At 43.7% G+C, this 6046-nt stretch overlaps 1 protein-coding gene across 1 annotated transcript in view; it reads left to right on the top strand.

Annotated features, from left to right (window-relative positions):
• Positions 1-6: 6 nt before the first annotated feature.
• The window catches only part of B3galt1 (UDP-Gal:betaGlcNAc beta 1,3-galactosyltransferase, polypeptide 1), a 555141-nt gene continuing 549101 nt past the window's right edge, over positions 7-6046 (top strand). Inside the window, exon 1 of the transcript XR_001235825.1 lies at positions 7-116. The gene's annotated coding sequence lies outside the window, so the exon portion shown is untranslated. The remainder of the gene's footprint in view (positions 117-6046) is intronic.

The following is a 6046-nucleotide window of genomic DNA, read 5'->3' as shown; positions in this document are numbered from 1 at the left end:
GCTGGCGCCGGGGATCCGGGCAGCGGCAGGCGAGCAGCGGCGTCTTCGGGACCCTGGCTGCAGCGTCCCCGTGGCCCGCGGGCCAGCAGAGCGGCCGGAGACCACGCGTCTGGCGGGTAAGGTGCGGCCCCCGGGACCGCTTCTGTGATCTCGGGGAACTCGGGGAGCCACCGGGCGCCGCGCGGCTCCGGCATCCGGACAAAGGTGTTTGGGACCCGCGCCGCGAGTCCCGACGCCAGGCTGGGCTGATGCCGGTGCCCGTGCGGTTCCAGCTCGCGCGTTCTCCCTTCGGCGCTGACAGACTCTGACAGCGCTTGGAAGGCATTGTGTGTGTGTGTGTGTGTGTGTGTGTGCGCGTCTGTGTGTGTGTGCGCGCGCGCACGCGGTCTGGGGCACTTTGCAGGGAGAGCAGTAGGTCCCCTCTGCGTGGACCGATGTCCTTCAGGCATCCAGGCTGGGATGGAGTGAACACGATGCTCTTAGCTCGGCCGGGGAGGGAGAACCGCCCAGAGCGCACGCAAAGTCTGCTGTGGCTCCTGGAGAGCCGGACAAATTGAACTTTATTGCGGTAGAAGGGAGCTGTGGCTCCCGCGCGCGCCGGGGAGAGGCGCGTTTGCCGAGGCTCCCCACAGCCCCACTGTGCGCGGAGGACTTGGTGGGGAAGGCTAAAGGAGAGTGACTGTTGGCCCGGCTCGCTGGGGAAAAGGGGCCGCAGAAGTTGGGGGTGGGGTGGGGGCTGGAGGCTAATCTCGGAAAATGAGGATTTCGGGGTGTCCGAAGCTCCGCAGAGGATGCTTACTACACTTTTCAGGAGCTAAGATTTGGGGTGGAGAGAATCCCGCTCTTGAGGGACTGGCAGAGGAGTCTGCCCTGTGGCGTCTTAGGGCTCAGGTGTCCGCAACCGGACAACTCGGCCGAGGCGGCGCGGACTCTGGGGCGCGATGGCCAGACGACCAGGTGCGGGCACTGCCTGTTCGGGCCACCGTGGCGCGCTCACCCTCCGGGACCGACACCCGCTGGGGTGCGCTGGCTGGCTGCCAAACGCCTGGCCGGTGGCTCCGCCCTGCAAGAAAGTTCAGGCCCGCAGGGATCTGGACACCCAGACCAGAGCACTTTAACCACCGAAGGTAAACCAAGTTTACTACCTGGCTTCCTCCAGAGCTTATGCTGGCTTTATCTCGTATAGAAATGTTTTAATTTATAAGGCCATGGGGCGTTTTATCTGCGCTGCAACCCCTTCTGCAGAAGGCGAATTTTATGCGCTTCTGCAAATGGATGGTACTGTCTGGCTGAGTCCTGATGTCCGTGTCTGGGCGCAGTGGTTTCTCCATTCCTGTTCAGGACGCACAGACGTAGTCTTAGAGGTTGTTTTCTGTGTAGCCCGTTGTCTCTGTAGGAAAACTTCTTGAAATATCTCGCTAGTAAGAAGCTGTCCTTAAAACGCTTCCGATGGGGAGAAGCTCTGGGTCCTTGCAAAGGGCGATGGAGTTGCAGGGAGGAATGGAGGTGGACAGGGCAGCTCCCTGCCTACCTGCTTCAGGGAAAACTGGACAGATCTTCACCTGGGGGCAGCGCTCTCCCGGGCACACAGCTTCATAATCTCTTTGACCGGAGAAATTTTTGTCCGAAATCAAAATAAATCACAACAAAACAAAAATGCCAAACCTTGGACAGCAGAAATCACTTTGGGTGAGCTCATTTCTGACTTGGTAAAATATAGAAAATGAAAATAAATCTAATAGAAGTACCTTAGAAAATTGGGAGGGAGCTGTCCAAAATGTCAGGCAGTTTTCAACAATTTGTGTGTGTGTCTGTGTGTGTGTGTGTGAAGATTTTTCTCCCAGTTTAGTAACTAAGTTATTCTAAAGGACACAAATTATTTATAGTAAAGTAACAGTAATGTTAGTTTTATTTTTCATCACTTCATGAGTTGTAAATGGAATTTTTGGTATGATTCTAGTCTAACATTTATACATTGCATTTGTGTTAGTAGAAAATTGGTGCTAAATATTTCTTTTTAAAGTTCATCACATCTGGTTTAAAAGTCTGATTTTATGATATAATTAAAGTATGGGTTGTTAGGTCTCCACGCACCATTGATGTGTCTCCTGGTGATTACTTACTGTTACAAAATTGTAGTTATTGTAAAGTTCAGAATGTTAAGATTATTAAGCATATTAACCCATTGATTTTAGTTTTGTGCTTCATTTATGCAATTCTGTGGGCTGGCAAAATATATTTGCTTCCCCCTATAGGTTGATACGGAGGGAATAAGATTAAAATGTGTTATACATTATTAATAAATATTTTAAGAACTCTTAAATGAAAACTATTACCAATAACAGCCAATACTAAAAATGGAACTTGGAAAATTTTAACAACTTGGCTGAGAAAGTGATGTTTACATTGACATCAAGTAACAACTTACACAGCCACTACCTTATGTATTAATAGGAGCAAGCCACAAGCCTTAAAATGGAGTGAGTCTTTGTGTTCGTTTTTAAATGGTGTTCATTTTTTAATGGTGGTGTTTTTTCAAAGGGGATATTCTTGCTTTGAGAAATCATGTTTTCAGATAATTAAATATATTTTGCAAACCACTAAGACAAATATAATAAATTATAAAGAAATGTGTCAATGGGCATAGATTATTGGGCTGACACAGTAGGGAGTGCATTTCAGTGTAAGCACAAAGACACAGGGTATATGTGGGGAGGCACAGGTGTATGGGTGGTAATGGGTGGTGCTAGCCACTCAGTTTATACAAGCAATTCAAGTTCTGCCAGTTCTGCAAATGCACTTCAGTTTTGACTTGTTTTGCTGCAGGGCAGTCCATGAGCTTAGCCTGTTGTATATTCTAGATGGATTTCAGTAACTCAAGTAAATGTCAACTTGTCAAGACTCTAGGCCACTAAATCTACTTTTTGACCTATACCAAATTTTAATTTCAGCACTTACTGGTGAACTTCTAAAAAGATTATACTTCACATGAAGAGCAATACAAAGATAGCATTATCCTGTGAAGTGAAAGTTGTCAAATAATTACAATTAGAGTTTGTACATGGATAGATAAGATAATGAGTTCTATTTTTTAAGGTAATTTGTTTCTAATCATGGTGAAGTCAGTCCTTTTCTAAAGCTAACAATTTTAGGGAGATTACCGACCTTAGCCTTTAATAAATCAGAGATTCATTCTCATTCTCCCTGTCCCTCTCTCTCTTTCTCTCCATCTTCTCTCTCTCCATCTCTCTGACTCTCTGAATCTCTGTCTCTGTCTCTCTCTCACACACACACACAATCAGAAAGAATGTAACCAGAATGTAACTATCTGCAGTAGAAAGATTCACAAATCCATTGTGAATGGTGAATGTGCTTCACAAGAGAATATTAAGTAATGTTATCAACTAATTATGACACTGGTTTAACCAAATAAAATAACAAATTATTTCTGTGCCTAGTATTCAGAGAGTACTTTTCTAGTGGCTTAGACTGTATTGCAGACTGAATCAAAGACCATTGCCCTTGTAAGTTCTTGTTCTATTGTCAGTGAAATAGATTATAACAAAAACCATAATAATAAATAATACAGGATAGTCATCTTTTACTAATCTGTTTTTCTAGACTCTATATCCAATGGCCTAATCTCTTTCCATTTCATTTTCTCTCTACCATTCATGCATCTATATAAACCTGCATGAGTAAACATAAGAACTGCAGAGTATTCATGGTGATAGCCACATGTGCCTTGCAACTGAAGCTTTGTGTGAGAACCACATGAACATGGCATGAGATATGAGGATAAAGGAAAAAAGAGGATTCCAAGATGATTAATAAATGAAATGCCAAGACATTTGCCCTTTAAAATAATGTAAAAATCAAGTACAAATATTTTTCAGAAGAACTACAGTGAGATATATAAAAGGGGCCATGAAGTTAAATTTACATAACCTTACGCAAAGGAGATGTATGAGTTGGTATTTGTAAAGATGGATTCAAAGCACACTAAAAGTTTCACATCTATGTACTTCTATTAAAGCTAATGAAAGCCCCTGGGGCTTGAGATTAGATAGTTCTCTAAAGTTTATGAATCAGTAAAAGCCCTATGATCAGATTTTCTAATAAGAAATATGAAAACAATTGAAAAACTTTCATGTAATTTTGTCTTTAGTTAATAAGTACTTGGGGGACAGGTATGTAGATCAGTGCTCAGACAGCATGCACAAGGCCCCAGGTTTAATCCCCAGCACTGCAAAGAAAATTATAAAAATCATTGTGATTATCCAGTGTCTTAGTTACTTTCTTGTCACTGAGACACAGTACTGGACACCCGCACCGTTTGGCTCGTGGTTTGAGAAGATACCATCCATAGTCAGCTGGGTCCACGGCAGGAGTATTGTGGTAGAAAGGTCTGGTAAGGGAAAGTTGCTCAAGTCATGGCAGACAGGAAACAGAGAAGAGAGGAACCTGGGATAGAGATACTCCACCCCAGGTCATGCCCCCAGTATGCCTATGTACATCCAGCAGGGCCAACCTCCTAAGAACAAGTTACCTATGGACTTATCAGAGTTTGAATCCACAGATGAGTTAAGCATTTGTCTCTCCTTGATCTCATCACCTTTCTCACCCTTGAGATTTTGGAGAATACCTTGCATCTTAAACCTTAACATTCAGTCAATCTAGTTGCAAGTAAAGCATAACAAAATTGTATTAGGTTCTAGTCTTTTGTGGGTAAAACTATCCAGTTATGATTCCAATTTCATTTTTTTGTGCTTTCATTATTTCTTTGATGCCTTTAGCTTACATATTAAAAACAATGTTATTACTTACCCTCCTATGAATAGTGGATCTTACCTTGATTTTCAAAAGCTGTTTTGAATAATATTTTCATATTCCAGGGAAGCTGAAATTGTACTCCCAAGAAGCTACACTGCATAATAAATTAGTCCCAACTTATTCTTAGGTTGTAATGCAACAGGGTATTATTACAAGACACAAAATGCTAACAGTTATTTGTGAATGGATTTTTATTACATAAGAAACTTTTGCAATACTGCTGGAATCCAATCCGGGTTTGGGAGATGGGAAAAGTCTTCTGATCTTGCCATCTCACTATCTCTTTTTTTCTCCAGAGTCAAGACTATATAAAACACTCATTGTTATGATTGATACATTGTGTCATATTGGGGAATCTAGAGGTTTGGCTAAGTGACTCAGCAGGAAGCCAGGGTGCTTACTTTGTATACATCCTGAGCCTGTGCAAGAGGAGGTCATGGAGATTATGAGAGAGCTACGAACTGGTTAGGTGGGGGTAGCCTATTTACAATGTAAGGGAAGGAAAGAAGCTGCTTGCTGTGGTTCCTCCCTTTTGTTCTGGCTGCTTTGCTCTTCGGCTGCCATTCCCCCCTTTGCTCTTGTTGCTTTTCTGTGTTCTGCCACCATCAACGTTTGCCCTCTGCCATGTGCCACTGTGCTGCAGATCCAGCCAAGCATGGACTGAAACCTCCACAAACTATAAGCTAAATAAACCTTTCCTTCCTTCATTTTGGGCATTGGGTATTTTGTCTCAGCAATGAGAGAAAAGTAACCAAGACAGAATTTGGTACCACAGGAGTGGGGTTGTTGCTGTGACTATACGTGACCATGTGGTGCAAGAGCCTTTGGAAGTGGCTTGTGGGAAGTGTTTGGAAAGGTTCAGAGATGTCACCTGAGAACACCTTCGGCTGTTCTGTCTGGGAGATTCTGGTCAGAGCTCCGAAGACCAAAAGGCTGATAGAAATTCTGCAGGTAAAGACCAGGTTTGGGAGGTTTCTGCTGGGAAGAAGGACTTCATTGGTTGTTGGACTCCAGACGATGTGTGTTATGGCTTGGCAGAAAGTTTGTTTTCATTTTGCTCATGTCCAGAGACTTTCCTAAGACTGAGATTAAGGGTGGCAGGGGACTGGTTAATCTGGCAAAAGAAATTTCAAGGCAGTCAAATGTTGGGGAAGTGGCATGGCTATTGTTGGGGGCTTTTAGCCAGATTTATATTGAGAATCAAGAACAAAGA

This window comes from Chinchilla lanigera, unplaced genomic scaffold, assembly GCF_000276665.1.
Source record: "Chinchilla lanigera isolate Chin_1 unplaced genomic scaffold, ChiLan1.0 scaffold00048, whole genome shotgun sequence".
Lineage (NCBI taxonomy): Eukaryota > Metazoa > Chordata > Mammalia > Rodentia > Chinchillidae > Chinchilla > Chinchilla lanigera.
This window is presented reverse-complemented; position numbering and strand designations above follow the sequence as displayed.